The following is a 12,849-nucleotide window of genomic DNA, read 5'->3' as shown; positions in this document are numbered from 1 at the left end:
CAACGTTATTTTACCGTATAATATATATATATATATATATATATATACATATATATATGTGTGTGTGTGTGTGTGTGTGTGTGATTGTGTGTGTGTGTGTGTGTGTGTGTGACATTACTAGAGACGTTACATTTTGTACTTTACTCCGAAAATGAATATTTACTTTCCTATCACCAGAGGAAACATGGTACAAGGTACGAAAGTATATAGCCAGCGCCACCCTGAAAAATAGAGGGCACCTCGGGCGAATTATAAAAACGTGCCCATTCTAAAAGAATAAAATTAATTTCTGGAAAGGTGAACCTCTTAGGACTATGCATGCACTATTGTTACGCTGTTACTTGAGCGAAACCGCAGTGTCTCACCGATGTGACTAGTCCCGGAGTATTAAACATTTGACCCCCGGTGAATAGACCATGTTTGACCTTAGAAGCCTTGGGGTGATTCGGGTTAGATATTCTGATTTAAAATTTTTAAAAAATTTTTTATAAAACAATGCTATTTCGATTGATGATAAAGGAAATCTTCAAAACTTCAGAATACAACTGTTGACTCCTGCTACAACCCAGGATATACTGTCATCGCGTGTTATCCGGGAAAACCTGAATTGCATCAACCGGTCTTGCGTCTCAGATTGACCACTCCGTTTCTGCATGTGTTGATGTAGCTCTTGCTGAATGATCGACCGATTGATTATATGGTTGTCCCTAGTAAATCATATTCTTAAGCTAAATAGCATTGCAGAAGTGTTTGTTAGTGCGTTCGTTTGCCGAGAAAATGAGTGAAAGAGAGAGAGAGAGAGAAAGAAAGAGAGAGATGAATATAGAGAGAAAGAAAGAGAGTGTGAGAGATATAAAGTTAGTTTGCATTGCTGAGTTCCGCGCAGTCGGTCCAGTCAGCAGTATCCTTCTGGATCACAACTGAGTTATATGTAAAACCTATCTGAAGTAAAAAAAAAAAAAAAAAGCAGACGGAGAAACGGTGAATCGACTCGAAAGGGCAAGATATCCCTCCTTTGATGTTTGAGAATTAAATAAATGTGAAGAGAAAGAAAAGGAAAAAAAAACAGAAAGAAAATACAATACCGTCCGTCACTGACGTTTATTGACTATAATGTTCGTGCACACATTTTTCGTTGTTTTTTTTATCGCTTGTTACGATAGCGAATGTGTCTTCTGTTTGCTTTGTTTTCTATCTCTTTTGTTGTTAATTACTGCTGATTGACGACATATAAGTCGGTTCACTGACCTATTGAATTTTCTCGGCGAGAAGGTGCGGGTAAAACTCGAATGTTTCATTCTGTCCTTTATTTTTTATTTTATTTTTTTTTTACACGGTGGTCACCACTTATCAAGGGCCGGAAGCCACTCAGGGATAAGGGTTATTGCAAGTACAGTGCGTTAGATTTGAAAGTGTTTACTTAAGGGAGCGGTTCATTAGGAATTTGTTAACGTTGGACTCGAAGACATCCAAGTTGTAGTCCGGTGGGAAGCAGGCAGACGGAACAGAATTCCACAGGAGTGAAGTTCTGAGAAAGACGCTTTGTTCATGGAATCCACGTTTTGATTTAGGCACAGATAAAGAGTGGGGGAAATTTTTCACAGTGGATTCAGCTAGACGGGTGTTTTTCGTGAAAGATTGGCGAGGGGGGACAAGAGATTAGAGTTCAGACGAGCACCTGCCATGGAAATAACGATAAAACAAGGATAGGCTCGCAACGTCTCTTCTGTGGGAGAGAGGTTGCAGGGTAGAGAAAAGGGCATCTCCCATTAAGCCACGAAGTCGATTTTGTACTTTGTCAAGGCAGGATAGGCTGTTTTTAGCAGCTCCTGCACAGATATGGCAGCAGTATTTCATCCTTGGACTTATTACTTTTTACGTTGCGCAGATGGCGGTCCGTTTGAGATCACGGTTCCGTATCTCATTTGAGTGACAAATAAGCACTTGTCATCCCAAGCAGCGTTATACTATATCAATGCGACAGCGCAGAGCAAAGTAAAGCACCCATGCTTTTACACCGTGTAGAACCGAACATTCATCACATATCGTCGACTGGTATGAATGTATCAATTCAAACTTCCATAAAACATCGTCTTTAATACTGCTATAAATAGTTAAACTCTGCTTCAAAAGATATGCTCTTCAGTCTACTCCGAGTAGATAATGTGGTTATATAGGGTGGAGTCTGATCGGATGATGCGTTTATAAGAATGAACATATGAAAGGTGTATTCATCAATGAAGAAAAGTACGCCAGACAGATTAATACCAGACGTTTTAAAACCGGCGAGATAAGCTTAGTGCAACAATCGGTCGCTCGAACGATTAACAGGGACGCCATAAAAAGGAGCGCTGCATGTCTCCAACGCTAATGCAATTGCTATCAAACGCCGAGTCGTTGCGTTGAAATAATCGAAGTTTTTTTTTATGAAGAACTTGTCAGCTTATATTTTGTAAAAGCAGGTTGATAGACGATTTATATATATATATATATATATATATATATATATATATATATATATATATATATATATATATATATATAGTACAAAATTTTGTTGAAATTCAAAGACTTATATTTTTTCTTTATATAACACTTGTTTATTATACTTTGGATCTCTTTATTAGAGCCGTTTAGTTAATGGGATAACAATTTTATGCGTTTATGTTTTCATAAAAATTTTGGTGCTCATGCAGAGAGTGATCCGTGCTGAAATAATAATGCTATTATTGTAAAAAGCCATTATTAACATGGGGAGGGGAGGTTGTTTTGTACCTATTCTGTACTTTAACCTTACAATTGAATAAAAAGATGCATATCATAAATATTTAATAAAACTTGGAAATACGATTTGAAAAATAGGGCAGGTCACTCTCTGCATTAGCACCAAATTTATTTTTTTGTCAACTCGTCAGATGTGATTTCCATCCGATGTTTCCAACAAAAAAGTTTATTTTGTACATGATAAACCCAACTCCATCTCCACGCGGTTATAGCCCGACCATATATCCGCACGAACTTTTGCACTCGAGCTAAAAGAATTATACAAAGTAGACAGCCATAATCATACCGAAAAAACAACAACAAAAAAAACAAAGTGAAAGAACTTATTTGCTTTGTGACAACTTCCGGTAGCATTCAGCCGAAAATTAGGAAGTACGTAAACTGTCTATTGATGCCGAAGTTTTTTTTGTTTTTGTTTTTAAGCTATATTAAAACAACAGGTAACACCAGGCACCGGTACTCATTACTGGAAATGACAAAGAAAGTGATGTCATGAGATAGTCCATTAATCTCAGGGAGGGGGATCTCCAACAATATATTTATTTATTTACAAAAATCATATTTATTTATTTATATCTAGAGGGCGTTCCAAAGGTAATGCCGCCTATTTTTATTCCGCCTGAATGGATCAGAGGAGATTGCAAATTGCATTGTTATGATTGAACATATGCATTTATATCCTGAAAGTTTTATCTATTTATTGTAGATATTGACAGTGTTATACTCTAAGAAAGCAATGCTTGTCATGGACGTGCATCAGAAGCAGAGATGTGTCATTGAATTTCTGGCTAAAGTGCATTGAGAATGGTGGTGACTGTCTCTTATTTTCTATGAAAAACTGCCTCTTTTCCAACGCGGTCAGGCTGTAGATCAGCAAGCCCCACATTTTGATTTACACTGCCCAACGATTCTATTAAAATAACCTAATGAAGACGGTTAGGCAAATTTACACTTGAAGTATTTTACCAAGTCGAAAAGTTCTGCGTTATCTAATTTCCATAATTACTGGGTAGGCCCACTTGAAAGTAGCCTTATCTATCAAATCAGTCTCAAATCAATTTGTTTTCAGATTAAGCGCCCACTTAAAAATATGCGTATCTCTCTAATCTTTCTCTAATCATCCTTTTTCGGATTAAGCACCACCTTAAAACTAGCCCAATCTCCCTAATCTTTCTCTAATCAATATTTTTTTTCAGATTAAGCACCCCCTTAAAAAGTAGGCCGATCTCTCTAATCTTTCTCTAATATTTTTTTTCATATAAAGCGGCCCACTTAAAAAGTAACGGATCTCTCTAATCCAAGTAAAAAAAAGTTCTGCGTTACATAATTGCCATAAATACAGGGTAGACCAACTTATAAGTAGCTCTATTTCTCTAATCATTCTCAATTCAATTTTTTTTTCTTCAGATTAACCGTCCACGTAAAAAGAGGTCGATCTCTCTAATCTTTCTCCGATAATTTTTTTTTTTCGGATTAAGCGCCGCCTTAAAAGTAGCCCGATCTCTCCAATCTTTCTCTAACCAATGTTTTTTTTTTCAGATTAAGCGCCCCCTAAAAAGTAACCCGATCTCTCTAATCTTTCTCCGATAATTTTGTTTTTTTCGGATTAAGCGCCGCCTTAAAAGTAGTCCGATCTCTCCAATCTTTCTCTAACCAATGTTTTTTTTTTTTGTTTTCAGATTAATCGCCCCCTACAAAGTAACCCGATCTCTCTAATCTTTCTCTAATATTTTTTTTCAGATAAAGCAGCCCACTTAAAAAGAACCGGATCTCTAATATTTCTCTTTACAATCAACTGACACGACAAATCAAAAAACCAATTCTTTTTCCAACAAGATGCCGCTACATGCCCAACGTCTCACAGATCACTGACGCGAGTTCATGGCACGTTCAGGGAAGAGAGAACAATAAGCAAAAGGCTTGTGGCCACCACGTTCCCCGGATTTGTCATCATCTGATATTTATCATTGGGGGACTTTTAAACAAAAAGTTTATGCAAATAATCCTCACATTCTAGACAAACTGAAGGAGAACATTGCCAACGTTATTAGGAGAATCACCAGAGAAGATCTACAAGCAGTATCTGCAAACGTTGTTAAACGTGTCTAGGAATGCATAGATATCAATTAGAAGCACTTCCAGCATCTTGATAACAATATAGGTAATTTAAACAATACATCAATATTCCTCCCCTCTACTACATTTTTCTGAGCTAGTTTTAAGTGGGACATCCTATATACGTTCATAACTTAATACTGATACATATGTATGCGTGTATATGTTGCATTTGAAGTATTAAACTTGTTTCGATGAATACCAGCATTTCTTAGGGGCATTGTGTTAAGCAATCGACTTTATTCTGCGGACTGGATATGAGCAAAGAGTACCAGAAAGTAAAAAGTGTCACTTGTATAGCATACATTACCTATATGAATAAACTATATTTAAAACTTCCTAATATTTAAACCATATAAACCTAATGTAAGAAGAAAAGCTGAGTCAAATATATAGAGAGGTTGTTAGATGTTGTTAGACATATTTAAAGTAAGAAAAAAGCTGATTAAAATATATAGAGAGGTTGTTAGATGTTGTCAGACATATTTAAAGTAACAAAAAAAAAAGCTCAGTCTAATATATAGGGAGGTTGTTAGATATATGTAAATTAGAAAAAAGCTGACCCAAATATATACAGATGTTGTTACAGGTTGTTGGACATATTTAAAGTAAGAAATAAAGCTGAGTCAAATATATAGAGAGGTTGTTAGATGCTGTTAGATATATTTAAAGTAAGAAAAAAGCTGAGTCAAATACATAGGGGTTGTTAGACATATTTAAAGTAAGAACAAATCTGAGTCAAATATATAGAGAGGTTGTTAGATGTTTACGGGTTTTGATATAGTTTTAGCAAGATATATGAATACATATTTATAACCGGATATAGACGGTTTCTTGAAATATCTGACTTGTTATATGTGTGTGAGGGCACTTGGGTTCGGTTTTAGAGTGAACGTCTCTCCCAATCATTTCTCAACTGACATAACTAGCGGAGCGGATGGAGACATCCTGGCATTCAGCCATACGCGTGTGTTTAGGGAACCATGGAGACATTCATTGGATGTTTATCGAACGATTGATTCAATGAAGGAATAAATACACGAGACTTGTGGCGAGGTGATCTATGATCAAAACGAGGTGATCATATGCTCGGGCAAATAGTCGAATGACACGCCTCGACTCCAAGATCCATCCGCTTTCGGACAGAAAGGAAACAGAGTTAGTCAAGAGAGAAATAATAATATTTGGCTTGGAAGTGGAAATCACAAGGGCATTTGGATGAGATCGTTTATTTTGAAAGGGGGTGGTGGTGAAAGTATCATGTGATTTCCGAGATGGAAATTGATAGCGAGATCGACGTGGAAATATGAAGATAGGCTGTTAAAAGAATGCAGCTATTCGACAACATATAATAGGCAAATTGAAAGTAAAATTGTCCTAATGCTATTGTTAATTCGACTAGCTAAGGATTTCGTATTATAAAAAAAATGGTGGTATTTTTTCTTCGTTTGCACCATTTTTTAATTGAAGGCTAATGTGGATATGTCATAAGTTAAAAACTATATGTGAATTACTCTCTATCTCTCCCTGTATATATATATATATATATATATATATATATATATATATATATATATATATATATATAGTCATCCACATACAGTACTGTGGTGCAGCTCGTCATTGCGGCTAGACAGGTAACTGCCTAAAGCCAAGATCGAAACCCGCCCGCCCAAATGACAGTCAATGCTTCTCACCATTATTCTATACGGCTGATGCTGATTGGGTAATGAATTAACGATGTTTTGATATCATCCAAATGCCCCCACTCGCTTTGTTTACACAAAGAGCCTCGCTTAATACCCCAATGGCAAAGTATATCTATCTATCTATCTCTCTCTCTCTCTCTCTCTCTATATATATATATATATATATATATATATATATATATATATATATATATATATGATTATTTACTATAATTAAATACTCACAGGCACTAGTGTTTCATTCTTTCGGGAATCTTCAGTGTAGGGTGTCACGATAACACCAGTCGATAGATTCGAACCCGGCGATACAAGACATCTCTGTCTTGATTAGCAAAGACCGTATCCATTCGGCTACCGTTAACCGCGTGAAAAAACGGCGAAATTAAAATTTTATTTTTAAATGTTTTTTTTACGTCAGTCAGTGATCTAATAATTATATAGTGATCTATTCATAAGAGCTAAATTTACCGACTTAATTCAACTGGAAGTTAAACTAGCAAATGATGTAATTAAACTAGCAAATGATGTAATTAAAGGTCGAAACTTAACCGTTTTGACAACAGCCAGGCAGTTTATCTTTTTTTGCCATCAATATATTAGCTACATTCAATAATATTTTAATATATGCGTAGTCATAAACGGCTACAAGGGAAGAATAAAACACTTCTTAATATATATGTCTTAACTTAAGGAAGCTTCGCAACACGTCCTAATCCGAAACGTTTTCTGTTAGGAAAAATCAAGGGACATAACTCGAGTATCTTTTTTAGGCAATGTTCATATTTTAAATAAATAAGCAATTTTCAAATAAATATGCTATTTCGCTTCAAATATAAACTATTTATAATTGTTTATATTTATATGATGAAATCTATTTTAATTACGAAGATTAAAGAGTGTTTTGCATTATATATACCAGCCACTCTTTAAGATTAGTAATTTTCATAGACTTCATCGTGTAATTATAGACGAGTTATATTTAAAGCGAAATTGCTTATAGCATAAGCACTTTGACACACCGGTAGTTAAGCAACGTTGAGCCTGGTCATCATGGGTGCTCAATTTTGTAATTCCACACGCTGTATGTAGGAAGAAAAAACGCTTCCCTGGAAGAGTTGCAAAAACCTACTGTCGTCATCTCCTCTGACAGGGATATACATGCGACTGGGGACGGCTTGTGAATTTCATACTCCCATGAAACTTCTTCCTTCAGAGGAAGCCGGTTAAACCCGAATAGAGTTAATACCGACACATATACACACATACAAACGCACTAGCATAAGTACCCGTCGTTGAGTTGATTAAAAGACACTTTTCAAAAAATGGGCTCTTATTTATAGAAGCATGTAAGTCATGAAAAAGGGGATGTGGGTGCGAAGGGATTGGTTCACACTTGTTTTGTATGAAAAGCAAAGCAACCCCACCTTTTTTTTTTTACACGGTGATCACCACTTATCAAGGCCCGGAAGCCACTAAGGGATAAGGGTTATTGCAAGTACAGTAAGTTAGTGTGGAGATGTGATGAAGTGTTTACTTAAGGGGGCGGTTCATTAGGAATTTGTTAACATTGGACTTGAAGAAATCCAAGTTGTAGTCCAAAGGGAAGCAGGCAGACGGAACAAAGTTCTACAGGCGTGCAGTTCTAAGAAAGAAGCTTTGTTCATGGAATCCGCGTTTTTATTTAGGCACAGATATAGAGTGGGGGAAATTTTTCACAGTGGATTCAGCTAGACGGATGTTTTTCGTGAAAGATTGGCGAGGGGGGACCAGAGATTGGAGTTCAGACGAGCGCCTGCCATGGAAATAACGTGATAGTTCTAAGAATCTTTATTGATAAAAACGTATGAACACTAATTAGGCTTCAACATTATCAGTGACTTCCTTGCGGTCCACCTAAGTTGGTGGGAGTGATCGATGTAACTCGTGAAAATCTCCTACTTCCAATTGGTAGAGTTTTCATGAGAAGTTCGGTAGCTCTACAGCAAACGGTGTGAGCGCGCATAAGGTTCCCACTTAAAAGTGACACACCTGAGGTTCCAGTTTAGTTTATGAAGGTGAGCGATGTAACACGTCAAAAATTCCCCTCACCTTGTGAGTTATCTTGCCATATTTGGAAACTCTACGATTGTAAATCAAGCGGTGTGCGCATATACACTGTTTCCAGTTAAAAAAATCGCCACTAAGGGTTACCCCTATTGGCTGCGGTGAGTGTCAAACCTTTAACCCTCGTATGGTTGCTTATTCTGCAAAGATTTGATTACCCCCATGGTTCCGTTCAGTTTGAAAGACAAATGATACCCCTTAGGGGCAGTAGCGCGTGTTATTGTGAAGCAAGGATTACGCAATCTCCCACCACACCTCTCCTGAATCGCCACTGTTTGAGTCCAGTGGCAAGGAGAAGACCAGGACGGCTGGAAACAATGCTGAGATAAGCGGAGAGCACATACAGCACCTGAAAGTCCCAAGTCCTCACCCATTTAGTATTAGCCAAGTTCAACGTTGCTTAACTTCGGTGATCGAGCGGGAACCGGTGTGTCAACATGATTATACCGTAATAATTTGTAGCTCTATGTGAAACGGTGTAAGAATGTAAATGGCTTGCCTCCTTGGATCCCCGCCACTGGTGATGAGGCATGACTTTCCTATACAAAATTTTTTGCTCTTTGATACCCCGTCTATCATTGTATTTAGTCAGTTTTGTATGACAGATAACGACCTGAATTTAAATTTAAAATTAAAAGGTAATGTGGCGAAAATGAGCGTTAAACACAAACATTGAATTCGAACGCGTTTGTGTCATATTAAAGGAAACTACTGTTGACTTTTTATATCAGAACTTTACGCTCATGGGGTGATTAAATTTCTCAAATGCACTCGTAATGTTAGGCTGTGTAAAGTGTTAACTTTTCTCAATATCTTTTGCTACTTTTTGTCATCAGATAATTTCGATTATTTATACTTATCGAAGACATTCCGATGGAATACCTATTAAAAACACTGCCAGGAACATAAATTACTTTCGTGTGAAATTTCATAAAAATTGGCTCAGCTGTTTTCGAGTCCATAGGAAACGAACTCACACGCAGACATATACAGACACACACATATATATATATATATATATATATATATATATATATATATGTATGTATGTATATATATATATATATATATATATATATATATAATACTAGATATTACATGATTCGAAAGGTATATGTAATCGATGACTTCGGTATCTTTTTCCCCGGGAAGTGATTTTTGAAACTCAAACTTCGTCTATACAGGTCGTTCGATCCTACAGCACGCTGTTCTCCAGGTGTATCCTGCAAACTCGCTCTACTTATCAACTGAAATCTCTTGTGCATGTCTCTCACTTATTCAATTCCAAGAGGTAAAGACATCGAAAAAGGCAGCTTTACATTACAGCAGGAGCCAATAAATACGCATGAATAATAATGATAATAAAAAAAGAGGATGAAGATAGTACGACCGTTCTTATGAAAATTGCCGCTAGCTTCCGAGTTTAAATAGATTGCCCCGAGCAAACGCGATGTTTTCCTTAATAGAAAACACAAATTGATTTCCGTTATTATTATTATTATTATTATTATTATTATTAATTTACTTGAATCCTAGTCGTTATTTATTATCTATACAACGCTATCGGAGAAAGCGATCCTTTGTATGCCCTACGAAATAATAACACGATAAAAATGGCACAATCGGTTATATCGTAGAAAGCCCATATCTGATAAAGAACCGCTAAAGGCAGTTGTGTTAAGTGAATAAATCCAGTGCTATTTCGATTCGTGCCAAAGGCATATCATTCGTTAGATTTTTCATGAACAATCTCCTTTAAAGGGGGACACAGCAAATGTGCAAAAAACTTTAAACAAAACTAGAAAAAAAATGGCAATAAATACACCCGCAATCTATCTACCTATCAATCCATCTATCTATTGATCGATCTATTAAATGGGCTTTGTGTGTGTCTACACGAACGCGCGTGCGAGAGCGAGAGTTCCTTATGGACTAGAAAACGATTGACCCATTTTCTATGAAATTTCACACGAAGGTACTTTATGTGCCTGGCAGTGATCTTAGATAGGTTTTGTATCGGAATTCTTCGATAAGTATGTGTAATCGATAAATGAAATAATTCGATGAAGGAATAAGCGATTTTTACCAAATTTAACACCTTACACAGGCTTGTACGACGAGTGCATTTGAGAAATGTTGTTTCCACAAGAGCCGAAGGATTAATATATGAAATCAACACTTGGTTCTTTTATATGATGGGGGCACGTTCGAAATGAACGTTTCTGTTTAAAGAACAACGGCACAATGATACGTGACTTTTTTTATTTTTATTTTAAATGTAAATTCAAGCCATTATATATAAAAATAATTTTACAAAATCTGCAGGAGGTTCTCTACAGTGAAATATAGACTATTATGTATTGTTGAGTAAGCTATTTCTAGGAGGTCACTTAAGCTTCTTTACGTTATACTTCAATTGGTCCGTAACTAGAGCAACCAATCGATTTATTGAACGAAAATGGGTGATTTCATCGATTTCAATAAAAATATATATGGAACATTCGTTTATCATTATTTAATCCCGGGCAAAATCAGGTTACCCTGCTCGTATATTATGCAATGAAGCTAGTAGAAGAGAAATTGTAAAAAAAAGTCCTTATCACGGCAGATCAGAGCTTAACACTGTTAAGAGGAGCAATGAAATATATTTTTAAAAAGATGAAGTGTAAATGTCGCATATGGCGGGATCCTTCTACCGCTCCAGGAGATATCTCATTACTGTTTTAATTCTCTGCCTGTATAAAAGCCAGGTACGGCCAACGATGGAGTACTGTTCCCACATCTAGGCAGGAGCTGCTAGAAGCAGTTTATCCTCCCTTGACAGAGTTCAAAATAGACTTCGTAGCTTAGTGGGGGATGCCCTTTTCTCTTCCCTGCAACCTCTTTTCCGCAGTAGAGACGTTGCAAGCCTATCTCTTCTTTATCATTATTTTCATGGCAAGTGCTCATCTGAGCTTAATATCTATGTTAACACACCCGGCCAATCTTTCATGAAAAACACTCGTCTAGCACAAAACCACTATCAATAATTTCCCACACTCTTTCGTCTAAACCTAAACGTAGATTCCATGAACAAAGTTTCTTTCGTATAACTGCACGCCTGTGGAACTCTCTTCCGATTGCCTGCTTTACAGCTGACTACAATCTTTTGTCTTCAAGTCTAATGCAAACAAATTCTTGATGAACCTGCCCCCCTAAGTAATGTGATTTACGAAATTCCCACTAATGTTTACTACACTATAATCACATTGACTAAGATGTACGCATTAACTCTCGAGTGGCCTCCGAACTTTGATAAGTGGTGATTCTGTATATATAATTTATATTATCAAGTCAATAATGTAAGAATGCGATAAAAAAAAAATAAAAAAAATTAGGGTATGACATATCGGAGCAAAATGTTCTCGTCAGAAGGGGAGTAGAACCAGTTTGTACTAAGGTAAACAGACTAGAAATGATAATAGATAAAAATATTTGTAATTTTTCTTTATAATTTATACAATCGTAAATTAAAATAAATTAAAATATTTTTCTTTCGTCTTAATGAAGGTATATTTTATTTATTGCATGTACTTTTCTGTCACGTATCTGTTTTTTTTTTATCCGCATTCATAGTTTATTTACCGCTTCCTTTCTCTTGCCTTTTCTTGTTAATTTTATTCCCTATTAATTTTGATGATCCCTTCTATCCCCTAGTTATCTCTATTTTTTTTGGGGGGGGGGCTAAACTATCATTTAATTTTTTTTTCTTACATTCCTATTAACGTATGCTCACTTCCATCATTCTAATTATCTTAAATATATTTATCCTCGTATTTAATATCTCTTTTATAAGGGGTCAAAAGAGAGTCGCCCACCTGATAGGTCCTGAACTGTCATCTAGGCTTCAGCCTCTGTCCCATCGACGAAATGTTACACCCTCTGCCTGTTTTACAAGTACTTTCATGGTGAATGCTCTGACGAAGGACAGGCACTTCTACCCTCTCGGCGTGAATTCCCCCGACAAACCTGATAAGCAGCTAAATCCCACCCCTTCACAGTAGACATCCCTAGGTGTAAGAAAGATTTCTACTCCAATAGTTCCATCAACAGAACTGATAGACTTTGGAACTCCCTTCCGGAATTTTGCTTTCCCAAG

Source organism: Euprymna scolopes, chromosome 41 (genome assembly GCF_053919585.1).
Source record: "Euprymna scolopes isolate OS-2025 chromosome 41, ASM5391958v1, whole genome shotgun sequence".
Lineage (NCBI taxonomy): Eukaryota > Metazoa > Mollusca > Cephalopoda > Sepiida > Sepiolidae > Euprymna > Euprymna scolopes.
Note: the sequence above shows the minus strand (reverse complement) of the source record.